This window comes from Columba livia, chromosome 26 (assembly GCF_036013475.1).
Source record: "Columba livia isolate bColLiv1 breed racing homer chromosome 26, bColLiv1.pat.W.v2, whole genome shotgun sequence".
Lineage (NCBI taxonomy): Eukaryota > Metazoa > Chordata > Aves > Columbiformes > Columbidae > Columba > Columba livia.
In genome coordinates this window covers 1,577,847-1,604,829 of record NC_088627.1, presented here as the reverse complement: position 1 = coordinate 1,604,829, position 26,983 = coordinate 1,577,847, and the positions used below count along the sequence as shown (strand labels likewise).

At 52.9% G+C, this 26,983-nt stretch overlaps 1 protein-coding gene across 7 annotated transcripts in view; it reads right to left on the bottom strand.

Annotated features, from left to right (window-relative positions):
• SCMH1 (Scm polycomb group protein homolog 1) overlaps window positions 1-10,755 on the bottom strand; it is a 47,545-nt gene extending 36,790 nt beyond the window's left edge. For 3 of the 7 annotated variants that reach the window (XM_065041400.1, XM_065041405.1, XM_065041402.1), the window contains exon 1: window positions 10,609-10,753. The gene's annotated coding sequence lies outside the window, so the exon portion shown is untranslated. Of the gene's footprint in view, window positions 1-10,608 lie in introns of all 7 variants that reach the window. The other 4 variants (XM_065041404.1, XM_065041403.1, XM_065041406.1 and 1 more) reach the window with 3 other exon arrangements.
• Between the last annotated feature and the right edge of the window lie 16,228 nt (window positions 10,756-26,983).

Here is a 26,983-nt window from a genome sequence, read left to right as displayed (position 1 = left end):
CAGTCTCATTAGCACCCCAGTGACCCCCTGAATTGCTTTTGACCGAGATTTACACCCTGGATGTCAGTTCCTTTTGCTTGATGAAGAAGAAAGGCTGGGACGAGCATCCCAGGGCAGCCCCAGCCCGCACTGAAAACCCTCAGCACAAACATCCCCCAACTGCACCTCAATCTAATTACGTTCTCCCCCCATCGCTCTTAGCAACAGGCTCTTCCAAAACCTCATCCTTATCATGGAGAGTGATTGAATTTACCTGTGCCAGGTGGGAAGGGACTGTCAGGGTTACGGGGTATCCCGCTCTGCAGTATTCTGCCATTAAATGGTGCAAAAGTGAGAAAATGTGGATGAAAGATACTGTCACAGCTATGCAGACCTCATAAAATGCACCTAATCTCTTTATCTACAAAGTCTCCGCTCCTTTGGAGTGTATAATTATGAAAAGAGTTAAAGCTGAGGTTCTTAATGTCTCTTCTAGGCGCTTCTTTATTCCACTAAAGGCACCACTTACATCTGAATTATTTCCTGGGGTTGTTTGGACTTCCTATTATCCGAGGAAGATTCTGGTGAACCTTGGGATGGGGGCCAAGTCAGCTCCCAGCGCTGCCACGGCTGATTGAAAGGGGAACCGAAGTGTTGCTGACAGCGCACCAAGCGTCAAACCCCTGGACAATGCACTTGCCAGCAGGCAAGACGCTTTCAGAAAGAGCAGGAAGAAAACTACCAACAGCGAAGCTGAAAAATGGTTTTATTAGGTCAGATGCACACCCCACAGATTAGGATCAAGAGGAAAAAAAACCCTCTGAATACTGCCAGAGGACTGTGAGAATGACGCTTCTTGGAAATCCCATGGGACAGCGACAAGAGAATCCTGATGGTTTCTCATAACGCACCAGGCCTGCGGTCATTGATTTCTTCTTCCCCCATAAAGGCATTAGTGTTGTGCACCACAGCCAGCCCAGCCAGTAAAAACCCCTTCAATGTAATGTCTGCTTCAACACGTTTCCTCACCGGAATCCTTCCCTGGTCACAGAGAGAAGAGCTCAGCCCTGTCCCTCCTGCTCCCCCAGTGATGAAGCTGAAGCCCCACGAGCTCTGCGCTCAGTCTGCTCTGCTCCAGCTGAACAAGCCCAGGGACTCCAGCCGCTCCTCATACTCCAGACTTCACCAGCTTTGTGGCCGGTTCTGGACACTCTCCAGTAGCTCAATATCCTTTTCATCCCGTGTCCCCAGCCCTGCACGCAGCGCTCAGGTGAGGCCAGAGCAGAGCGGGACAACCCCCTCCCTGCCCGGCTGCGCTTAAGCTCAACTGGAGTTGAACCTGACCTGGGGTTTCCTCCCAGAGCGACCCCAGGAGAGGTGCAGAGACCCGCTGCACCCCAACCCTGCGCCGGGTCACACACCCCGGCTGGGGCCGAGGAGGACGCACGGAGCAGGAGCAGCGCCGAGCGCCCTCCCGCCCGGGAAGGACAAACCCACGCAGCCCCGAAAGAAAGTTCTGCAGCAATGTGGTTATTTTAATGTGCGCTGAGCCGCACGCCACATCCAAAAGCTATTAATGAAAGCAGATGGCTTACAGAAGACCTTGAAATGGGATTCTGCCCGTGACGGTTACAAAGTCACCCCATACAAAACCAAACAATAAGATGCTTCAAAGTCTTTAAATAAGAATTTAAACAGCACTACATAAAAAAACCCCAGTGCATGGTTTCCATATCATCATCAGGCTGTAACAGAGGCACAACCTTCTCCCCCCGCTCCATGGTAGGCTAACACAGTAAATCACGACTGCTTTTCCTTATAGCAATTACAGACACGCTGTATGTGGCCCCCAAAATGCGCCCCGATGTGTAAATTCTCTGTTCAACACTCAGTATGTATATCCTACAAAATAAAATTTAATCAAGCCTATTCTCTGCTGGACCATATACATATAATCATGTGTATATACATACACATGATTTGTAATACTAATTAATGAAACGAATGTGGCTTAACTCCAGGAAGACAACATATACTCAATATATATTCAATATACACTCATTTCCCTAGCAAGGGGTGTCACCTCCACCACCCAGCTTGGTGTCACCCACCAACGTGCTGAGGGTGCAGACGCTCAGAGCCCTTTGCTCCAACACTCCCAGCAGCTGATTTTCCTTGTGCAAACGGATGACAGACAAGAAGTTCCTACTGATCTCTCTCAATCTGCAAAAGAAATTAAATATATATATATATATATATCCAAACCCTCATGGTGTGGAGAAGAGCCACAAAAACCTGGGATTACCCCTGCGAGAGCTGAAGAGGAGTCGGTCTCTGCTGCTCAGAGCATTGAGATAATCCAGATAATCCAGTCTCTGATGGAGGCAAAGAGCGGTGACGGAAGGAAGGAGCGATGATGGAGGGCGAAGGGAGACCCAAGGGAACAGCGTGCCAGGGCAGGAAACAAACATCTTTGGTTTATTTTCTCACTTATGTAGACAGATATTAATTCATCTATTTCTCAGGAACAGGAAAGGAAATTGCAGCAGCGTAACACGTCAAGAGAGACTAGAAGAGCCAGGCTCACCGAGGATGGGTATTAATTACTGCTTTCTATTTTTACCCTGGGTATAACTCTGGTCTCGTCTGTGACTTAAGGTGCTAAAATCCCAGGAGTCAAAACTCTAAATCTACTGAAATAGGTGAAACTTCCTCCGCAGGCTGCAGAGCCTGGATACAAGGAAATGTCACCAAGCGTCCGTCAGAGCTTCTGTAAACTTTAATAAGAAAAGAAAAAGCAATCTAACAGTATACAGAATTATTCTCTCAAGTGAGTTACTCCCAGAGAGGAAAAATCACTAGCCGGTTCCTGCAAGAACCCCGAACAGATTGCTTTTAATTATATAAAGAAAAAGTTGTTAGGCTGCTTTACATTCGTGAAGAGCTCAGAAAACTAAAAAGAATCTTGTGAGGCCCCCCACTGTTGTCTGTACAAGACAGGATGAAATCTCTTATTTTGGCAGCAACATGTACATACGGCAGACGCCAATATAAAAAAACCAAACCATGGCCACAAGCAACCAAAAGTCCATCCTGCAGCTCCGAAAGTATGTTCAGTGTCTGCCAAGGAGCTAATGAAAAAAACGCGCTCTTCCAGGCTGTGTCTGCTAGACATTAAACTACCTGCTGGACATTTTGTACAGCTTATAGAGCCATAAAATATCACAGAGTATTTACAGATTTTCCAGCTGACAACAATATGAAATAACTGAATAGACCCAGAAGAGAGCGAGCCCTCCGGTCAGGCACGGTGGATGATGCTGGATATATCCTGCCACATACACACTAGAAGTGGTGCCAGTGAGGCACGAGATGACAGCAAGGCTCATGGTGATGGAAAACGAGCCAGGACAATGAAGGCACCCCTCAGGCTCAGCGCAGTGCTGGACACAGCAGGACTGCCCGGATTTACAGCACAGGGGCCTGGATAACACCCGAGTGGAATCAGCTCCTCCCGCCCCGGCTGTGGCAAAAGCCAATTCACCGTTGCACAAACCGCTCCCTCCTGCCACGCTGGGGGACGTGTGGCGTGGGAAAGCCACCCAAACCCCCCAATTTTGGGACTGTGGAGATGTCAACGCGGATTTCACCTCTGGAGATGAGACAAGCCAGAGGATCGGCCGTCTGTCGGCGTTCGTTTCCCTTGTGGTGAGCAGCAAGGTGGTGGCCTCGCTGGTTAGAGCCGATACCTGTTGCCAAACGGCACCAATATCGTCTGGATGATGACGGGTCAACTGTACATAACGTGGGGCACAGCAGATATTCTGCTACAGAAAAAGGAAAAGCATTTTGCTGAGTAATCTGCACACAAGGACAGAACCACTAACAGCACCAAAACCTCAGAGGTGTAAACTTCCACAACCGAGGGACATGCTCTTACCCAACTAGTAAGAACTACTAATGCAGATGTAAATTAATAACAATCCTAACATTTGGATAGCACATCACTAATTTAGCAGTTTCCAATCTTCCATCTGCATCATAACAATGTTATCAGTGATTGAAACGAAGAAATGTTATGATAACGCCTTGAAGTTATTAGGAAGAGCCACTGTGGCATGGAAAGGGATGGGAAATCAGCTGCAGATCGTGAAGTTCACAGCAAATGCACATCTCATAAAATGGTCAACCACAGGCTAAGGAGACAAAACCCCACCTCGGGATGGAGAACAGTATTCTGCTCCTTCCCACTCAGCTTTATCAGCAGCTTCGAAATAATGTAACTTCTAACGTTATCTTGTTGATTTGCATAGAATGTATCACTAACCAAAAACTCCATGAGATGTTTGAGACATGCATATTGCTACAGAAATATGAGAGAACTGGGGGATTCGTGATATACAATTTTAATAAAACACACGTCACTTCAGGCACCACGTTCTCACTGTCGTCTGCACAGATCAAGGACTGAGTTACGGCCAACGCAACCCGAGGAGTCGGGAGCGAGTAATTAAAACCACGCAGCGCGGCAGAGCCGGCAGATGCTCTCTGAACACCGAAGGGAAAGGTAGGACGGAAGAGCAAACTCTACATGAATAATCGCTTTTACATTTATATAATTTTTCTTCTCTTTGGTAGCCTGCCAGAGAGAAGGTGACACATTAAGATGATGGGGTTAAAACCCAGTAATACGAGCCTGAAATCAAGTGAAGCTCCTCGATGTGAATAGTCAGGCAGTGGAGTAGATTGCCGAGGAAAGTCTGAATCACCGCCATCGGAAATCTTTAAGAACAGCTTAGACAAACCTCTAGGAAACACCACGCGCAGGTAATGCTTCAAGGTCACTTCTAGAAACACTGAAACAACCAAGACTTTCTTCATAAGCTCATGTCGGATCACACAACCACTGCAGTGTTTTAATGGAGTGTAGCATCTTTCTTTTAATTTGCTGGAACAAAACAAAACAACAAAAATGCAAACACACTCAGCATACACAGAACAGCAGCCTCCAGGCTGAGGGAACATTCGCTTGGCTTATTTTTAGAAAGTGGATTTGGTGTAACTTCCTCCTCGGTCCACATCAGACTTCATCAGCTCCTCTACCCGCTCACTGCGCGTTCACTTAAATAACGCTCCATTTCCAGAGCAGAAATTTCTCCTACCTTCTGTGTGCCCTTAGGCAGGAAAGGCCACACTCCGGCGGAGGAGGAGACCGGGGAGGCCAGGGGCTCATTGCAGCAGCGCCGCAGGGAGGGGAGCACTGCTTGGAGGCGCCCGAACACGCCGCGGAGCCCACGCAGCGCGTCCAGCGCCAGCTTGGGGACCGACCTCACCTCTGCAGACCGGCTGGTTTCGGGGGCACGAAGCAGTAGGGCGCGGATGGCGTTTCGTGCTGCCGGGAGCCAGAGCCAAGGTTCTTGCCTCGGGGGAGCGCTGCTCATCCCCGCCGCCCCCGCACACACGTGCAGCGCAGCCCGCGCCGCTCGCCGGGGACACGGGGAGGGCAGGCAGCCCTGGCGGCCGGCCCGGGGAGGCTTCCCTACCAACAACAGCCAGCGAGAAGGAACACAAGCTGCCCCCCCCAGCCCCGGTGGCTGGAGACGCAGCTGGACACGTGTCCCAGCGCTTCAAACGCAGGCAGAGGACTCAGCATGGTGGGGTAGATGGGGGAGCCCTGGGAACAGGGACAGCGAGCGCTGGGAATGGGGACATGACCCAGGGTGAGGTGCGGCTGTCACACAGGAGCACGTCAGGGAGGACAAATCCAGCACTGGGCCCAGCAGCCGCCGAAGTGCTGGCCTCTGCCAGGCGGGCACTGGGCAAGGCCATTGCCAAAGCCATTGCCAAGGGGACCCGAAGAGGCTGTGGCTCACTTTGGTGCAAACCGGCTGTAGCCAAAGCAGCTCTGGGCTTTCAGCCTGCACAGCGCTCTGCCAGCGCTCAGCTGAGAGGAACAGCACAAGCTCCTCCAGCTCCCGCCTGAGACGCAAATTCCTTCCTGGAAAGCAACCGCTTTTCTCTGCAGGACACCAGCAGTGCCCCGGGGGGGCTCAGAAGGGTGCGCCCACCCCACAAAGTTTGCCCAAGCAAACCGCAGCAATCTGGGCACCAAATCTGTTCCCTTGCCACGATATCCAGGAGAAAGGACCTGACACAGTGTGGGTGCAATGCTGGAAGGGCCAGGAGAGGGATCATGTGTTTCTCAACGGGCAAAGAAGGAGCTTCACAAATTTCCACTGGCATCTACTCCTACGGTTTCCGTTGTTAAAAACAAAACCGAGCCACGGGGAGGTTTCTGGACCGTTCGCACTGTGTCAGACTGGAAAACATAAGAACTGGAGCTGGGTAACTCGGAGCACAGTGGCCGGGAGGAGGTACCTCCCAAAGGAGGCAGGCTGCTGACTGGTGCTAATACCATTCAATTTACAACACATACAAAAAAACTTCTGAGCAAGAAATAGAGAGGAGTGTGTGTATTTCAGAAGCACAAGCTTGTACTGGGGAAAAAAAAGGAGCCCTGTGTCAAACCCTCATATTGGTAATGGCCATATCGACTCATCTCTGCTCTCGTCTCCGGTGCCCAGTTACCCAGCACACAGTGGAGCTGCAAGGATGACTTACGGCTGCTGGTAAAGTCACATCTCAGCAAGACGAGTGCTGGTGGACCCCCTTCCAGCAGCTGAAGGCATCACCACATCCCGCTGGCTGGGCGGATGAGGCTGCCACGAACAGCAGACACAGCAAAACCTTCATCTTTTCCTTCGGTTCACAGCCAAATTCTTGAACTTTTGCTCAGGATGAGTCTGCATAAACCAGCAAGACTATGCACAGTGAGAACAGAGGCACAAACTCCGCTTAAATCCCTGCGACAGCAATACCTGGTGGGTGTCTGAGCGAACCCTGCAGATCGCAATAATGTACATCACAGCGGCTAAATCTGCTAAAGGTTGTCTGTCAGAAACCTTGTAAAGGAGCTAAGTATTATCCTGTTTTTTCAAGGAAATTTAATGCAGATCTCTGGGAATTAACGAAGTTTCCAGCACCAGCCAGGATGCAGTGATGCCCCTGTACCGAACTCTCCTGCTCACAACTGAAGCTACTGCTGAAACTCCCTATGAACAGGACAACCAGCACAGAGCTTCGCAAACAAGAGGTGGTGTGACCTGTGTTACCCAGAGCCCCCACCAGACACTGGACATGGATGAGACTTGTTTGCTCCAAGCCCGTGCCCAGCGAGACCTGGTGGTACAGACGGCAGGTTTCATGTGCTCCCTGCTACTTTCAGACTTGCATTATCGCTTTAAATATTGAGCAAGCATTTTATAAAAGTCTCCACTGTCAGATATTTAAGCTTGGTAAGAAAGGAGTTCTTTATAAATGTATTGAAAAAAAAAAGAGGCATTTTCCTTTGGATTAGACCCTGTCATCCTGCAAATAAAGTGGAATGAAACACTGTTCACATCAGGTAGCTTGGAGTGCATGTGCTATACCAGGTGGTCAGAGTTATAGTTCTATTACACCAACAGTTTAATTGTGGGGATGATTTTCACCTGGGCATGTTTCTGAATTACATAAAACATACACACCTGCAGGAGATCAACCACCTTGCAAAAGCAGCTGGGGCTGCCGCTCTGTCCTCAACGCACCTTGTTTCACTTCTCATGGCCATGTTGTCAGGAAACTTTTCAAACATAAATGGATGAGTAAATGACTCCAAATCTGCTTGTCTCATCACAAACTGCATTTGAGTTGCAGCCAAGAAAAAGAAAAGGAAAAAAGACAGGGGGCTGGAGGCAAATATTACGGCTTTAAGAGACCCGAACGTGCCAAGCTTCAACTCACTAGTGCGCTGCTCCAGGTTTTGCAAGGGGAGCTTGCCGAGCACGCCAAGTCCTTTGCCACAAATGCACAGTTCAACGTACAAATATGCAAACGTCTGATCCGCATTCTTTTTCACATAACCATACCCAGACATACCCAAAATGGGGTCATTTGGTCCCACATATTACAGCTGGTCCAAAGCAGTTTGACTAACGCAGTCCTGCCAAGCCCAGCCTGCCCAGGAAAGCGTGGATCTGCAGCAGAGTCCAGAGGGGCAGAGATCAGCTGTGCGGACAAGAGCAATGAAAAGAGCAGAGAAACAGCTTGTTCAGCTGAGGAGAAGCAGAAAAGTCTTCAAATAGCTCAAACTTCGCTGTGGAGAGGTAGGGAGCAGAGTGTTCTTCACGTGCTCTGGAGACCAGAGAAGAAGGAACAGGCTCCAAGTGCAAGACCAAGATTTTGATTAAACACCATAAAAATCTCTCTAATGGTGAGGAGGTGCGAGCGCCCGCATCCGTCATCGGCATAGGGTGCGAAATTACCAGCAGGAAGAGCCTTAAAAGAAAAAACACTGCTCGGGAAGGGTGTGGATGTGACCTTACCCAGGGGTGGGAAACACCGAGGACATCTCTGGAGGTCCCCCCCAAACACACTGTGTCTGAAGCTATGAAATAAAGTTAAATCAGATACACAGCAAGGACACAACCCCAGAGCACTCACACCCGAGTCTGGAACACAGCTGCTTGACGAACAACATCCCCATTTTATCCCCTAACAGCAGCTTTCATTTAAAGACACCAAACTGTGCTGCAAAATTCATCCAGTTTCTAGAGGAGTGCCTCAAGAGTTAAGTATTAATAAAATTTTAGCTGCAGACAAAGCGGGTGCCGCAGGCCCACAACTCGCAGGGGACACCACTCGCACTCCTGCTTTCTCTTAATTAGCTAATAATCTGATTCATTTAATACTAAATATTTGACTAAAAAGCAGATTGTCAAGATGTAGATTTATCATTTCCTAAGACATAATACCAAAACAGGAGGACCAAAGGCCAGTGTATCTCTTTCAAATAAAACACACTTCAATAAAATAAAGACTTCAAGTAGCACAGCAATACAGGTATTTCCCTTTTCCCCGTCTGATAGGACTCCCCTATTTCCGTCTGCATTTTCATACCATCTACTGGGCAGATCCTGAACTACCCAACAGCGCAGGCCCTGCGAGGCTGCAGCCAGTTAGTCCCAAACTGAGCCCCCCACCAGCTGAGTTTTGTTCCCTAAATTAGCACCAAGCCACAAGCTGGTGCTTGCTACAAAGCGCAAGGGAGGCATGAAACCACCAAGCCATATTCCAAGTATTTCCAGCAAAAGCGTGAGGGTAAGAGGAAGGCCGAGAGGAGGAGGAGAGGCAGCCGTCCCTCCACCAGCACCCCCGGTCCAACCCGCTCGACGCTGTCGCTCAGGCAGCAGAACCACGGTGAGAGAATATTTTTCCCCAATACTACTGGCTGCCGAAGAAGAGCTACCACATGGCTGTGCTCAGCCACTCAGTGCACAGTGTTTGCTATAAACAACAACAGTAAACAGAAACAGAGACAAAAATCCAAGCTGGGTACCCTGGAGCTGGGTCTCTGTGTCCTGACTTTACCCATGGAAATAATTAGTTTAGTATTCAGCTGCTGAAACTAAAACATCTGAGGCCAAAGGGAGCCAAGTGGCTCAGTGCATCCAAAACTCTGGATGCCTGTTTAGATTCGCTCTTTCTACCTTTAGTTGCCAAGGCTCCAAACTGCTGCCCTGGTTTTACACGGGAGCTTCAAAGAGCCTGCGGATTAAACCTGAACGACGTGCGGCAGGAGCCTGCCTGACACTGTATTTATTTTTAAACATCTTACTGTGCACAAAACGCTCAAATCTTGTCTCCCTCGCAGCTCTGCGCAATCGCTCGGCTCAGGGGGCGGCACAGGGGTGCGGACGTTTCCCAGGGATGCTGTGATGGGGTTTCTCCGTCCGGCTCGGGGGATCACCCCTGGCACCTCCAGAGACACGGACCTGGCGGCAGGTCCTGCTCAGGGCATCGTTGTCCAGCTCCAAAGCACACCGTGGTTACCGGAGGCTCTCACTGAGATCCTAAGGGGTTCGTGGGGAGGGAAGGGCACAAACCTCCCCGGGCACAGCCCGCGGGCAGCGGCCACCTCCTGCAAACCCTCGGGCAGTTCGGTCTTGCTTCCCTTTTCATGCCAGGATTGTCCTGGCAGCACTGCCGGGGAGGGGGGCAGGCGAAAGCCGCCCCGAGGCCTTTTGCTGAACGCGACAGCCGTGGCCCGGGGCCGCTGGACGAGCCGCTGCGCCCCGGCCCCCCGCGCTGGCGGGGCCGTCCCGGCCGAGCCCTGCCCGGCACCTGGAACGACAACAAAGCCTCTCCGAGGTGCTTCACCGGCAGCTACAACCCAGCCGGGAAGCGGCCCCCGGGCAGGGGCGGGAGGCCGGAGCGGACCCCCCGGGCCTCTGCCCCGCTGCCGGCGGGAGTCGCGGCCCCACCGGCGAGGCCCCGGGGGGAGCCGGGCCGGGCCCTGACGGGCACCAACAGGTGCGGCTGCTGACACGCCGCCTCCGGCCCGCAGCCACCGCGGCCCCGCGGGTGAGGCGGCGGCCGGGCCGCGCTGACAGGCGGGATCCGCGCCGGGCCGGGCCGGGCCTGCCGCGCTGCCGCCGCCGGGGCCTGCGCTCCCGATCTCCGCCCGGCCTCCGGCAGCGCCGGGCCGGGCCGGGCCGTAGCGCACCGTGCCGCCCCCGCCGCCCCCCTCACCTGCGCGGCCGCTGAGCGCTGGGGTGCTCAGTCCCTCGCCGCCGCCATGTTTCCGACGCGCAGGGAAGGCGGGGAGCGGGGGAGGGAGCGCGGACAGACCCGGCCCGGCCCGGCCCCGCGCCGCCCCCTGCTGCCCGGGACGGCGCCGCCGCGCCGCGCTCGGGGGAGTTCGCGAGGGCCGAGCCCAGCCGAGCCCGGCTCGGCTGTGCCCGACTGGGCTCGGCTCTGCTCGGCCCGGCTCGGTCCGACTCGGCTCTCACGAACTCGCCCGAGCGTTTCCGAGCAGCGCGGGCAGCCCCACGCCGTGCCCACTTCACGCCGGGACAGACCCCGACCTCACCCCGCGCTCTGTGCACACTGCAGAGTTTATCCCAACCTTGGGGTAAACCCCAGTGCTCCCCAGAAATCCTGTGGGTACCAGAGAATGATGTCCATCCATGTCTGGGTCCCCACGCCCCACTGGAGATGCCCAGGACCAGGGTGCACCCCATGCAGCACGACCGAGCCCTGGGGACAGACAACCAACCCCCAGATTCCCTTTCCTCCCACCCCGAGCAGGACCCATTTCAGCCAGCTGTGACCCCCTTCTCAGGACACAAATCATAGCGGTACTCTCAGAGCAAAATATAACCTGTATTTGCCCGTTTGCCCCTACAAAAAATGATAAATAAAGATACATTTTATCAAATGGAGTGGGATTTCTAAGGTCTGGGGGGAAAACTCTTTGAGAGGGAGTTGTTCCAGAACTTCTGGATGGTGGTACCCACCACCGCTGAGGAGGAGCGCTGGCCTGGAAACCCTCTTGTTCCTAAAATATTTGCATTGAGGCAATGGACAGTTGCAAATGCTGCTGAGGGATTTTGTTTCAATAGGTGCAGTGCTTGGTGTGATGGTGGGACACAGAGGTATGTTCGCTGCCATAGCAGGGCTTCACGGTGCTGCCTATCAGCACGGCATCTGAGCACCTTCCCTGTAAATTCACAAGTACTGTCAATGCTCCTCATGGCTTTCATCAACTCTGGTATTTCCTCATTTCCAAAATAATCAGGATTTCATGAATGGAATAAATGCGCAAGAGCTGAAGATGGAGAAAGGAGAGAAATTTCCCCATTGACTTTAATTTAGAGTTAGCAGCAGCCGAGTTCAGAAGGATTTACATATGACATCCATATGAGCACCGCAGGAATTCAGTTTGATTAATATTACAATGGAAACGAGCCGCAGAAATGGTTTGCTGTTTATTATGAAGTGTTGCCAAAAAAGCTGAAGCGCACTTGCAGTCTGGTTTGGGGCAGCTCTCGCAGAGTGGCAGCACCACGAGCGACCGGGAGCTGACGATGCCAAAAGGGCACTGGGACCCTGATGCATGTGGTGTCAGACATTCTGAGCAGGAACCTTCAGAAGGAGAGGATGTGGGTGAATATAAGCTAAGGTGACTGGGAAGAAATCCTCCTGCTGTCTGTTCTTCTCCCCTCCCTCCTCCTTCCTGGTTAGTCCCCCTCCGCAGTCCAGGACTAAACTTCCTCCTAGGCTGGTTCCCACTCTTTGCAATGTTCCCATTATATCATTGACTTTGTTTTCTGCTAGAAATTGATCCTGAATCTGGCATGGATTATATAAATACGGACCATATTCTGCTAGAAGAAAAGCCTTATCCTCTCATGGTCCTTATCCCAAGTCTAATATTTAATGAAAAGTTGATGATAGGGCACAGGGATGGATGCAGAGGAGGGTGATCTAAAGAAACGCAGAGTAACCCTGACATGCTGTTTGACCTGACATCTCCCTTGCAGATGGGAGGTGGGAATCTCTTCCCCATGTCTTGAAGAGGCAGGAGAAAAGGTTATTTAGACTTGAAAGCCCGAATGGGCAGCAGATCACCTTGCAGGACCTCCCATACGTTCCCTTTCCCAAGGTAGCCTCATATTGAGACCAGCTGCTGAATTTACCTGGGCTATGTCTTCCCCAAAGCGTCTGGTTTAGTTCTGAAGGCTTCATGGGCTGGAAAATCAACTTTGTGAACACAAGTAACCTCTTTGGGTTGTGGGAAACTTGCTGGCTTTGTCTCCCAATTGTTTGCAGGCAGCTCTGCCTTTCCTGGCCAGCTTGCAGGGCAGCAAACCCCTGCAAACCCCCTGCCCCTGCAATCTCCCCCTGAGGCAAGAGAACACATTTTCTCACTGTAATTCGCTTCTCTTTCTCCCATTTCTGATCGCTCTTTCCAACCGTTTCTGTCTTTTTCACATCCACTGTGACACCAAGCCTGGGTGCCAAGTGCCAATGTGTCACCGTGCCATGTTCAGGATCCACACTCCCTGTTCGTACCCACTCCTCTCCAGTATATGCACCCACATTTAAGCAAAAAAATCTGTTAAAAAGTCATTCCTGCACCTCAGGTCTGCTTTGCTCACCCCTTACTCCTTACCAGAGCTGCTGCTTTCCTGAGCACAACTGTCCATCCCATCCACCCCATCTTTGCTACTTAGCACCCACCAAACTTGGCTACATAAAAATATATATATATATATATATATATAAATATATATAAAATCTTTCTATTATTCTAATGTCAAACTAGCCAGGCCATAATTGTGGGATTTCATGTTTTCATGATAGCTCAATACCAGCACCAGCTGTCTGGTATTTCAAAAGCCTGCTCTTTATCTCCATCAGCTCTGTAAGGATGCTTCTCTTTGGGTTCTCCAGGCCTAAAAAATAAGTTTGTTTTGAATGCATATTGTTTAAATTTCTTGGCTAATAGCAACCTTGCAAGTACCTCATCAGCTTTATGCATTACAAGAAAAATGATCCAGTTTCTCTGCAAAAGCAGAACTTAGAAAGTTATTGAACACCTGATTTGTTGCAGCTGTTAATAAATTCCCTGTGTCTATTAATAGACTCACAGGGGTTTGAATTTCCTTTCTTCCTAGCTTATTTTAAACCTTTCCTACTGTTGCTCTTTAATCCCGCCAGCCACAAATACTTTCCCTAATAGCTTGTTTCTTCTGTTCGTACCCTTCACAAATTACTGCACATCTTAATCTGAGCTGACCTCTCACCCTCACGACTCCAGAGTCCTCTTTGATCCGCGGCTCGGAAGGAAACGCCGTTCCCCGGGACATGACAACCTGCTGCCCATGGGTCATTAGCGCTGCAGGTTCCCAGCGTGGCCAAGTCAATCACTGGGGCTGCAGGGAAGGGTTGGGATGAGCTGCTGCGTGCTGGGGAGGGAGCAGCGGATGTGAAGGGGTAGGGACACAATCACTTGGCATCACAGAGTCATTTTGATTGGAAGAGACCCCCAAGATCATCGCGTTCAACCATAACCCAACCCTGGCACCAGCCTCTCCATGGGCTGCTGGCTGGGATCACCCTCCCAATGAGTGTGGCACCTTTCTAGTCCCTTCAGAACAGAATATCCATTTAGAATACAAAACAAACCTATTTTCTGCTAATTTGGAGAACACATAATCAACAAACCAGAATGCAGAGTCCACAAGTGACTAAAGGTCGTATGCATCTTTTTGGGAGACTTTTCTTTGTGAATCTGGTATGAGTTCATCTAAGTCCTGCTCTGGTTTGGCTGGTTGTCCTTGGAAAACCCGTCGTTTTGCACCGAGGAGGGTGCTAGCTGAATAATGACATGGAATATTTTCAAGTTGACACTCTGGAAAACCTAAAACCGGGGCTCACAGGGGATTTAGCTGGAAAGCTGAGTTGTGAATAGTGAGATTTAGCAAGTCTTGAAAGCTTGGAAACTCCCGAGGGACTGGGGGATTACAAAATGGTCATGACGGTTGGAGAAAGGAAGCCACGAACCCAGATCAAATGGTGGGAAGGATAATTGAGTTTCTACAAGTAAGCGTTGGCTAAACAATGTAATTAATGGCTTTTGGCATGGAAAGTAGGTCTTGCTGGATAAACTAATGATCTTTGTTGTGAGAGATCGAGGCTGGTAGAAAACATCCGTGCTGGACCAGGCCAAGTCCGAGCAGTTTTAAGCGGGCACCTTGGCAGTGCCGTGCAGATCGGCAGACTGAATACAAGCCAGTGTGGAAATGCTACCACCAAGGAAATAATTAAATGCTCTAAACCGGCTATGCAAATGAGGGTTAACAGGCCTCATCAGCTGTCTCTGGCTTCATGACAGACCTCCCTACCAACACCAGCACCGTGAGATGAATCACAGAATCATTTTGTTTGGAAAAGACCGTCAAGAGCATTGAGTCCAACCATTAACCCACCCCTGGCACTGCCCCATGTCCTGAGAACCTCATCTCCATGTCCAGCCCTCCAGGGCTGGTGACTCCAGCACTGCCCTGGGCAGCCTGTTCCAATGCCCCACAGCCCTTTGGGGAAGAAATTGTTCCCCACATCCAACCTCAACCTCCCCTGGCGCAACTTGAGGCCATTTCCTCTGCTCCTGGCGCTTGTTCCTGGGGAGCAGAGCCCGACCCCCCTGGCTCCAAGCTCCTTTCAGGCAGTTCAGAGATCAGAAGGTCTCCCCTCAGCTCCTGTTCTCCAGCTCAACCGCCAGGTCCCTCAGCCGCTCCATCACACTTGTGCTCCAGCCCCTTCCCTTCTAAGGAAGGAGAGATGCTGTTCCTACTGGGACTGGGATTATAAATACAGAGCTTTGGAGTAATTTTATTAAAGATGTAGATGACAATCATAAAATATGCAGTAACATTTGCTGATGATAAAACGAATGTGCAGGACAGGTTACTGCTGCAAACCCATCGGGATCATTAATTAGTCCCAGTCCAGCCGCTGTGTTTGAAGAGCCATCCGCAAAACCGCACCTGGGAGCCAGGAAAACAAGAACAAGAGCCTTCCCCAGAACAAGAGCCTTTGTCTCACAAAGCATCATTCAGGGCGTCTTCAGAGTCATTCTGTGCATCCGCCTGATGTCGGGTATATAAAAGGGGAATAGCAAGAAGTCAGGAGTGACCTAGATCCTTCACACGGAATTGGAAAAGCTATTACAGGAACACGGCAGCAGCTCTGCTGTCAGTCTCCAATGAAGCTGGTAGGAGCACAAAAGAGGGCTGGAAGAAAAGCTGCAAAAGTCTTCTGAAGGCTGGAAAACATCCTTCTGACTTGGGGTCAAGGAGCTCTTCATGCACGGTGCAGAAAGAGCCGCTCTCCATGGCGAGTTGCTTTTGCTGGAGGCGGCTGGACAGGGCATGAGATGGGGATGGAAATGGGGGTGATGGGGGCAGGAGGAGCTCCTGGGGTGGCCTGAGCATGGCCAGGGAAACAAGGCATCTCTCTATGGGCAATACTTGGAGTCACATTTTTTATTATATCTAAGTACCATGCCCTGAGCTTTGCTTTTTATCTGCAGTAAGACTTGTGCCTTTCTGCGTTTTCTCCAGTCCCACCTGGAGGTGCAGCATGGTGGACCCTACTGTCACCTGCCATGGGCTGTCTCCGCTGGCCCTGACCGATGGTTTTAATCAAGCACAAATCCTGAGAGGAATCCGAAATATTTAGCCTCACTCCAGTCTCTGGGCCCAACAGAGAAGATTTTTGGGTGACACTATGACCCACAACAGATAAAAGTTGCAATAAGTGGTCTCTAACGGTTACTTATGGTTTTAATTTTTGCAGCCCCTCTGTGGACAGAAGTAGCTGCTCAGCCCATTCATCTCTTCTTGCACTGAATTAAATAAAACAGTTTGCAGTTTGCACGTGAAGAGCCTCTCCCAGGTCAACAGGTCCCCACCACTCTTGCTCGCCCCACGCACGGCTGCCGCGGTTCCATGGTTCCAGGTGGTAAATCCTGTAACTAGTGATGGTGGGGAAGCCAGGGCTGGTTCTCAGTCCTTCCCCGGGGGGCGGGCAGTGCCCAGAACTCCCCTGCTTTGGGGAAACCCTCCCTGCAAGCTCCTCGCTCCCACAGCATCAATCCCAGAGCTGCACAGGCACCCACCGCACTGCCACAGGCGATGCTCGGTGCTCACCGCATCAGTAGTTGGCAACCATTTCTAGCCCACATTTTCCTTTTTCTCACCACCCCGTGCAGCAGATCCTTGAACGCACGCTCTGCTCCAAGCCGGTTGGAAAAATCATTTTGGGGAATTAATTTGTGTGAGTTGTTCGTTCTGATTATTGATGGGCGGTTGGGCTCTGCGGGATGCAGCTCACAGCTCTGGGCTGTGGGCAGCTGCTGGGCTTGGGTCTAGTATTTGGAGTCACTTTGTTTTCCTGCAGATAGGTCACTTGCTTATTTATTGCCCATTTATACATCCAAGAATGCAGAAACTGCTTTAAAGAAAGGGGGAGGTGTTCCTGTGCAATCCTACTGGTAAATGGCTACAGGGGTATTTCAGGACAGAACTTGGAAAATCAGGCTGCTCAACAAGGAAATGGAGCTGTCTTTGCTCCGGTTTTTGGAGCTGTCTTTGCTCCGGTTTTTGGAGCTGTCTTTGCTCCGGTTTTTGGAGCTGTCTTTGCGGGCCCGACCCCCCCGCGGCTGCAGGGCTGGGTGAGGACGGCAGGGGGCGCTGCTGCGACGGGCGATGCCTGCACCCCCTGCCTGCACCCCCTGCCTGCACCCCCTGCCTGCACCTGCCCTGCCTGCACCCCCTGCCTTCACCCCCTGCCTGCATCCCCTGCCTGCATCCCCCTGCCTGCACCCCCTGCCTGCACTCCCCTGTCTGTACCCCCTGTCTGCACCCCCTGCCTGCACCACTGGGCATTGCCTGCACCCTCCTACCTGCACCCCCTGCCTGCACCTTCCTACCTGCACCCCCTGCCTGCACCCGCCCTGCCTGCAGCCCCTGCCTGCACCTGCACGAGGCTCTTAGGGACACGGGTTAGTGCTAGAGTTTGGTTACGGTTGGACTCGGTGATCCTCAGGGTCTTTTCCAACCGAAATGATTCTATGACTCTATGGCATGGCAGGTCCCAGTGCCCAGCGGAGGGGCTGAACTGGAGCTGTGTGAGCCCAAGCTGAGCTTTCTGCCCCGTTAGGCTTAGCCCAGGGATGGGAGTAGAACCTGCTGGAGGGGGTAGAAGCCGCAGTTTGCTGCAGAAGAGAAATACAGCCTGTAATAACAGCGAGCGTCCACCTACTGCCCTGTTATAGGAGCAATAAATCCTGCCAGACTTTTCCCAGGCAGCTCCTGCTTGGAGCAAGGGGACGGGAGAGCTCCTGCCGGCCGGCCGCGGGAGCCCCCGGTCCCTGGGGCAGCGCACTCGCGAGGTGAAGTATCTCCAGATCACACACACTTGATCATGGCATGAGTTATTAGCAACTGCTGTTGGAAAGTGTGGTTCATGCGAGAGGAGTGAACGGTTTTTCTTCTCCCGAGTACAACATTTTTGCAGCCAGCTGAAACCACAAGAAATGCGGGCGGGAACTGAGGCGGTTGGAGGTAGAAAGAGGCACAGTTTCCAAGAGCTGATAAAAAAAAATGTAAAATAGCTTGCAATGTGTGTTCTTTTGAAACCGAGCAAAGGAAGGACTCACCATCATGCCAGCTTTGTCCTTTGTTGTGCGTTGTGCAGCGTCACCTCCGTGGCGGATTATGGGAGGAGGTCAGCGATGACACCAGCCATGCGGGACCCATGGGCTCAGACTCCATCTCTGCAAATATTGCTCAGGGGTGACACCCCATCCCTCACCCCAGGGCCTCCAGCACCTCTGCTCCCAAAGGAGCAAAGTCTTACCTCGGGATAACTGTGTGGGGAAAGTTTACAGCATCTGGGCAATAGCTGTGAACATCCTGACGCTTATTAGTAAACCATCAGCAGTTTAAGGAAAGGCTGCAGCCTACGCCAGAGACTGCTTACATCCATTTTTTCAGATGTTCGTAATTGTCTGAAACATCCAGCTGAGATTCCCACGTGCTGTCTGAGCCAGAGGATGAGCTGTTTTGGAAAACACCAAAGGAAAATTACCATGACACTTCTGAGGATATGAGGATATGTTGGGCCCTGTAGGGCTCTGTTGAGCTCTGTCGGGACCTGTCGGGCTCTGCAGGGCTCTGTCAGGCTCTGTAAGGCTCTGTCGTGCCCTGTCGAGCTCTGTCAGGCCCTGTCAGGCTTTATTGTTTATAAACAATTTTTTGTGCCTTCAAAAAGTTCAGCTGGTGCGTGGCCGTGAGCCTGCCGGGTGCACCAACCAGCAGAGTGCAGAGCTGCAACATCCTTGCTGGAGGTGTGGTTCAAGGATATCTTTGCAATTGCAGCCTGGAGAATTGTGATTTCCTGATGGGCAAGGGACCCTCCTCCCGAGGTTGATTTCCTGAAATATGAGAGTGGCTCAGGCAGCATTTGGGGCTCTTCAGCCCCTGCCAAGCTTGCTGGAACTCCTGGCAGTGACCTGTGGGATGCTCTGCCTGCCTCCCAGCTCCACCCCAATGGCACTGGGAGCCGGGGCTCCTCTGCTGCCCAGAGCTTGCCAGGCTGGCAGATGGGCACCCATGGCTTCCAGGCTTGCTGTGCCCTCAGCAGCTTGCCACACGCTTTGCTGCAGAGCAGGGATTGCCAAACCGCTCCACAGTTTGCCAGATGGACCGCCGGGCTGGCAGGAATTGTCTGCTCCGTGCTGCCCGCTGGCAGGCTGTCAGCATCCCCGGGCTGGCCCGCTCCCCGGGGCGCCTTGGCCCAAAACTGTGGCAAGCTGGAAGGGTGCTCGGCAGCTGGGACTGTCAGGACTTCCAGGTGCCTGCCTGGCCAGCCGCCCTGGAGTGGGACAGCAGTGAGTCTGGGGAGCCCCAGAAACTAAACCCCATCTCTGGCTTTCTGTTACTGCATCTAGCAGGGTGCCACCGAGGCAGGGACACTGTTGTCACCACTCATCGGCCTCTCTTGTCCACTGCCAGAACTCTCCGGGCTGGGACACAGCCCAGGTCCCCCCGTGAGCTGCTGGGGAGGGGTCTGGGCTCTGCAGGGACCTGCTGATGTGCTTGAAGGAGCTGAGCCTGGGGATCCAGCTCCTCCAGAGCTCATCCATCCTCATGGTGCCAGACTGAGGGGACGCCCTGTATGTGCTCACCCTCTGATCTGCTCTGCCCTTCATTCACCTGGGCTCCGACAATGCAGCCAAAATGGGCTCGGGTGCAGGACACTAATGGGTCTCTTTTCACACACACCCTCACCCCTGAATTCACAGGGGCCGAAACTCTGCCAGGGAATTACATCCAGGAACAAAAGCAACTTATTGAAAAGCCTTGCTGGCAGAAACATCAGGATCTTATTTCAGTGTGTGAGTGAAAATATTATTCTCCAGTGTGAGGGGAGAAGTGATGAAAGAACAAGAGGCTTTTTGAGAAGAGTCGGGAACACCAAGTTACACCAGGACAAAAATTGAGCAGTGATTTCCCAAACCCCAGACTTCCTGCAGAAAGGTTTTGGTTATGATTAAATAATTGTCAGAGCTTCATTGGTCCTGGGGATGGCAGAGGAGGCTGCTCAGGGTTGGAGCAGGAGCTGGGGGATAGTTGGGGGTTTGCAGGGGCTGGGGCTGCAATGGGAAGGAGAGGCTGGGGCTGTGCATGGTGCTGTGCAGTCACTGTGGGCATGGTCTTGTCTGTTGGGGGTTCAGGAAGGAGAAGCATATGCCCTTGTGGCCAAGAGGCCAGTGGTACCTGGGGTATGTGAGGAAAAGTGTGGGCAGCAGGTCAGGGAGGTGAATCGTCTCCCTCTGCTCTGCCTGGGGAGGCCACATCTGGGGTCTGGGTCCAGTTCTGGGCTCCCCAGTTTAAGAAGGACAAGGAATCACTGGAGAGAGCCCAGGGAGCGACACAGAGATGCTGAGGGGTCTGGAGCATCTTTCTGCTAAGGAAAGGCTGGGAGAGCTGGGGCTGTTGAGCAGGAGAAGCTGAGAGGGATGTGATCAATGGATCAATATCTCAGGGTGGGTGTCAGAGGATGGACCAGACTGTTCAGTGGTGCCCAACGCCAGGGTGAGGGGCAACGGGCACAGACTGAAACACAGGAGGGTCCATGTGAACATGAGCAGAAACTTCTTTGCCGGGAGGTGCCAGAGCCTGGCCCAGGCTGCCCAGAGCGGGTGTGGAGTCTCCTGCTCTGAGACATTCAAACCCCTTGGATCCTGTGTGATCTGCTCGGTGATCCTGCGTGAGCAGGGGTTGGACTGGATGATCTCCAGAGGTCCCTTCAACCCAGCCAGGCTGGGATGCTGTGAGTGATTCTGTGCTTCTGGGGAGCATCGGCAGGTTTCACCCTTCCACTGGTCTCCTGGAGTGTGGTCGGTGCAGCCAACGCAGGTTTGCAAAGCAGAGAGGTAGAGTCTAGTGAGCGCATCAGACCCTCAGGAATGAGACACAGCCCCCCATAGGTGCTGGGGTGGTTCTGGGGGGCTGGGATGCTGCTGCTCTTCCTCCCCATATCCCCACACATGAGGCCTTTGGGTCGGAGCTGGCTGTTGGCCCGTGTCCCCGCGGTGCAGGGTGTGCGGCACGTGTCTCCAGCAGCTCCCTGACACAAGCCAGGCCCTTCCCAGGCTGCCTAATCCTCTCAAATGCCGTCAGCCACCACTACAATCGCAGCCTTTCAAACCCCAGCACCCAGGAGAGCGGGGAAGATCACACGTGTCACAGGAAAAGGCTGGGGGTGTGCAGAAGGACATTTGCCTCCCTGAGCTAGGCTTTGGTTGCTCATGAGCTGCCTGCCTTTCATGTGCTTTCAAAGACAGCTCTGATGTCTGGAGAAGCAGCTCTTTCAAATCAGGGAACTTCTCTGCCTGCCTGCGTTGTGCTGAGAGCTTGTAATCCCAGGCAGAGGGCTGCAGGGGGAGAGATGCTCACACGGACACACACCATGGCCAGACAAGTGTGCACAGGCGTGCGCTTGGTGACACACACACGTAGGAATGCCCTGAGCAGAGCCTGGAGCAGATCATCTCCTGAGGTCCCTTCCAGCCTCAGCCCTTCTGTCACTCTGTGAATAGTTTTATCTTTTACAAGAAATCACAGAATCATTTTGGCTGGAAGAGACCCTCAAGATCATTAAGTCCAACCACAACCTAAAGCTAACACTACCCCATGTCCCTGAGACCCTCATGTCTGTCTGTCCAACCCTCCAGGGCTGGTGACTCCAGCACTGCCCTGGGCAGCCTGTTCCAATGCCCCACAGCCCTTTGGGGAAGAAATTGTTCCTAAATCCAACCTCAGCCTCCCCTGGCGCAACTTGAGGCTGTTTCCTCTGCTCCTGGTGCTTGTTCCTGGGGAGCAGAGCCCGACCCCCCTGGCTCCAAGCTCCTTTCAGGCAGTTCAGAGATCAGAAGGTCAGCAAAACTGGCAACTGCACACACAGCCCAACTCAGGCTCTCATTGCTGTGTCAGGCTGGATGGAGACGTGGTGGGATGATGCTCCCAAGGGCTGTACACACATGGGTGTTCCTGAAAGGAGCAGAACAGCCAAGCAGGACTGAAGTCCTGAAGATCAAACTGAAGAGGTGAGCATCTGACCTCTCTGTGCGCAGTGCCAGCCCAGGGGACCACTGGGGAGGCACTGGGACACCCAGGAGCATGGGGGTGTGTGGGAAAAGGCCCACGCTGGGCTGTCGGAGAGGGGGGCTCACGCTGGGATAAGCGAAAAGTGACCGTGCCCTCACCCAGCTGGGTGCCTTCCCCGCACCTCAGGCACCAGCCCCCTCTGTTTGCCCGGGACATGAGGACGCCCCCATCCCCATCCCAATCCCCATCCCTCGGTCCGCCCGCCCGGGGCTGCGGGAGCCGAAGGCATCGCTGGAGTCGCGCCGAGGAGCGGAACATCCCGTTGCCACGGCAACCGAGTGTCTCCCAGCGGCGGAGCGTCCCCGCCAGGGGGCACTGGGCACCCGGGGATGCTGCCCCGGGAGGGGCCGGGATGCCGGGGGATATGGGGGAACAGGGAGCGACAGCCCGTCCTGCTGCCAGCCCGGGTCCCGCCGTGGGGTCCCGACCCTCACTCCCCCACGCCAGAGGCATTTGCAGCCCCTGGTGGGAACGGAGCTCCAGGGATCGGGTGGCAGCACCCACGGGTGATGGGGTGCACACCCTGCACATCCCTGGGGCACCCAGTGCCGTTCTCTGCTGGGACAACGGGGAGCCCTGGGGTCACCCCGGGGACATGGAGCTGCTGGGGTGGTCACCATCCTCTCTCCCCTCCTTGCAGGTCCTCTGGCTCAGCTGACAGGAGACACCGATGTTGGCAGCTCCAGGGCTGAGCCGTCACCTTCTCCCAGTCTGCTCCAGCATTCACTCATTTAATCGCCCTTTTATCCCACCTCAAGTGAGCCCGAAACCGGTCTGAGCCCCACTGCCTCTCACAGGCCTCCCTTAAAGCCTCCCTCTGAGCTGCTCCAGCAGTTATTTCAAGTAAGACCCTTGCAGATCTGAGTCTGGATGGTGCCTCCAGTGGCTCCCAGGAGAAGAGCTCAGGTCATCCCAAGGGAGCCACACCATGCTGGAGGGGGCAGGTTCCTCTCCTGGTTGGGCAAGACCCCTTCTCTGCTGCCTTAACGCATCTCCAGCTCCATCCTGCCTTGGCACTGAAGCCATCTGAACTGGTGCCAAAAGCACATCACCACCATCAGCAGCATTGCTAAGACAAGCCTTCTATTTACATATTTTATACCATTAAACATGCACTGCAGCCCGCACAACACACCACAGGGGCTTTGTGTCCGCTTGACAGCAACTCCTCTTCTTGGTGGGGACACCAGCTGGCTCTTCTCCTGGATGACCCATCCTTTCTGAAGGAAAACACCGGTGGGATCCCCCATCCTGGGTGCTACAAGGGAGGATGCTGATTAGTAAATCCTCCTGCTCTCATGCAAAAGCCTGCTTTGCTCTAGCAACAGGATGGCCAGGAGCTTTCCCTGCCTTCAGTTGAGTGGTTTTGTATGATGCCATGCTCAGAATTTCTGCCCCCTGCCTGCTTTGCCAGACCTGGCTGCGTTGTCCCCAGTCCCATCATCTCCCAGTGCCTTGGCCCCACTGGGATGGTTGGATGTCTGGGGTGTGGGAGGTAGCTGGGGGACCCCATGGTCAGAGGGGTGGACATGGATATGGAAAGGATATGTGCATCACCTATCTGCATGGGTAAAATGAGGAAATGGGCATTTTAACCACATCCTGTACCAATTTGCAAGAGTCAGAGGGAAATTTGGATTCCAGTCCTCGTTTGAATGCAGCTCAGCGCCACAGCACTCCCAGGCTGAGAAGGAGTTTTCCCTGGTCCCTTGCATGGCTCTGTAGCCTCAGGCACACAAGCACAACAAGAAACATCTGTCCTTCTTTCATGCAATCAGTTTCAATCACTAATAATTATCTCTCCCCTTCCTTTTTCCTCCTCTGCTGGCTGCTGGCCTAGAGCAGCTTGGCACTCCTGGAGACCAGGTACCCACCTGCTCGGTGCCAGGGCTTGTGCAGCACGGGGAGACCGAGCCCTGCTCCTCCCTCTGCCCAGCCTTGGCCAGGGCTTGGCCTTGCTTGCCAGACCCTGCAATCCTGGGGATTTCATAGAAAACCCCAGCTCTTGGAAGCAGGTGATGGGAGGCTCTCAGCTCTCTTTGCTGGATAAACGCAGCTTCCTTCTTGATGGGGGAGAAAGCTGTGATTGCGGACTGACAAAGCAAAGGCACCAGTTTCTTACCGTTACAAGATTTTCCAGGCAGTCTCCTGTTTTTTTGGGGGCCTGACTATGGTAATGCATCCCTTGGAGCCATCATTCCTCTTCTCCCTCTGGAGCAGGCAGGAAAGTGAAGATGGTTTCTTAACACTGCAACAAAGCGCAACTTCCAAAACACATTGTTCTAGTGGCAGGAGGCTTGGAGTGAGCTGGAGGGGGTTACCTCCCTGCTTGTGGGCAAATTTGGGTGTCAGTTGTCCTGGGAAGCCCTGCAGCCTCAGCCTGGGCAGTAGAACAGGAGCAGTCTGTGGGGAGCGAGCAGGGATGGGCATGGGGCTGAGGATGGGACGGTGGTGGGGCCAAGGATGGGACTGGGCTGGGGATGGGGCTGAGGATGGGACAGGACTGGGCTGCAGCCACACAGGGCTGCTTCTGCCAACAACAGAGCAACAGGGTGATGTTTGTGTGGCTGACAAGGCGAGGTGTCAGGTTAGATCTGGGTTTATGCTCAGCTTATCAGGTTAGATCTGGGCTTGTTTTAAACACTGGCAAGTGGTGAGCTCCTGGCTCTGAATACCTGTAAAGATGAGACATATATATATATATATTTACACATCTGTTATTAACCTAAAAATATAACCAAGTGGCAGATTACCTGTCTTGGATTTTCATGGAAATTCGGGGCTCTGAGTCTTCACAGAGAATACAAAAAGACGCATCAGCCCTGCAGGTCTCCAAAGCTGGTCCACGCCCAGCTTGTTGATGCTGATGCAGCACAGTATGGCCCTGTGAAATCATAGACTGGTCTGTGTTGGAAGGGACCTCAAAGATCATCTAGTTCCAAACCCCCTGCCCTGGGCAGGGACACCTCCCAGCAGAGCAGGTGGTAGGTAGCAAAGGCAGGCAGGTAGCAAAGGACCATCCCTGAAGCTGGTGGCTTGTTTTACCTTAGACACTGTCCTGGCTCTCTCAGAGAGCCTGCCTTGCCCTGGAGACGATGATGTCCCTTTGCTGGGCTGAAATATCTCTGACTAGACATGACTTTAGGGGACCACGATAGGTAGAGATGAATCCTGTGCATGCCGAGAGCATCCAGACGGAGAACCAGCTTAGAATATCACATCTTTCCAGAGAAACCTTTGAGTCATTTGCTCCGAGGCTGTGTGGGTGTGTGGGTATTTGTGCTCACGCACGTGGGCTCACACTTGGCTGCTTGTGCAGATGGATTCACCCGGCGCCCGTGTGTGCGCCCCGCGGGCACGCTCGGTCCCTACGCGGTGCCCCCGCACGCTCGGGTGCCCGGTGCGTGTCTGTGGGGAGGGGGCTGCTGAAGAACACGGGCAGACCCCCTGCAGTCGCAGGTTTCCTCGCAGGCAGCAGCAGACGAGGTGGGGGTCCCCGCGAGGCCACCGCGGCCCCGCACACCGATGCTCTCACAGCAGAGCAAGCTGGCAGAGACAAGATAACATGCCATGGGGAGCAAAGCCTCTTGGATCACCTCTAAAATGCCTTATGCGATCAGACACTTATCACCTTAAATCCCCAGCTTGTCCTAGGTCACGTACTGCAACCAGTCTATTACTAATATCATTAAGATCCCTTTGCTGGCTTCTAAATAATAAGCATAGGCGGGGACGCTGTGATTAATGGAGGGCTGATGGATGAAACCCCCTGTCACCATTTAATACCTGTAACAATAGATTCATTAACTAGGATTAGTTTCAGACATAAGCTTTCTATACCCATGGCTATTACTCACTCAGTTCATTAACAGGACAGCATTAGTTCTGGTACCTTTGAGCCAGAATACATCCTGCATACAAATGATGCCCAGCACTGTAACTTTCAGGAAATCTGAAGACTGTTTATAAAAAGCTGGAATCTCTTAATTCAAACCTGTCAGCAAAGGCATTTCTGCTCTCATTTTCTGCACGCTTCACTTCTGAAGGTGAAGGATGGATGTGATGTGCCAAAATACAGCTTCCCGCTGCCCCAGCACTTGCCCTTGGGGCGATCCGTGGGGCGAGCTCTCTGTGCTCCCGGGCGCTCACCACGGCGTGGCACTCGTGGTTCCCAGGAATCAGCTCCAGAGGGTTTCACGCAGTGGTTATTTCCCTGTGCCACCAAACGTGCTTAAAGGGACTGGCCGACAAGCTGGCTGCGGGTTGCTGCATCCCAAGGATTTATCCCCACACAGCATCCTCTCCGGTTTGCTGGTCTGTGGGAAGGAGGAAAACACTTTTTTACTGCATTTGGTGTGTTTTAAGCATATTTCTGCTCATGATCCCTGGAGATGGGTGGTAGGACATTGCTTGGTGGGAATGTGGTGGATGAGAATTTGGCGTCCAGAGAAACTTGCAGCCAAGCATCTGCAAAAGGTGACAGGGGAGGCTGAGGTGCTGCTGGGTGAGCGCATCATGGAGGTGCAGGCGTTTTGGGATGTAGCTGGTCAGTGTTGGATACAAGTGGATGTGTTTGCTGTCCTCATTGATTGTCACACAGGCAGATGCTCCAGCTGTGATTTCCAGATGTTTGCTTAGCTTGGGATTTCGCAGTGGTGGCTTAGCTGCGGTGGGGCATCGGGGGAGCGAGATTTCTTGTTTCATCTTGCTTAGCAAGAGAGCAAAGCTACAGGGATATCAAAGCTACAGGGTATCTGCCTGGCTTAGTTTTCCAGAGGCTCTAACGTGCCTCCTGCTAATTAGGAACCTCCAGGGTGGTGTTCAAGCAGGGAATTATTTCTGCAGTGTAGTTCAGTGGGTGGTCGCACGGGTTGGGTGGGATG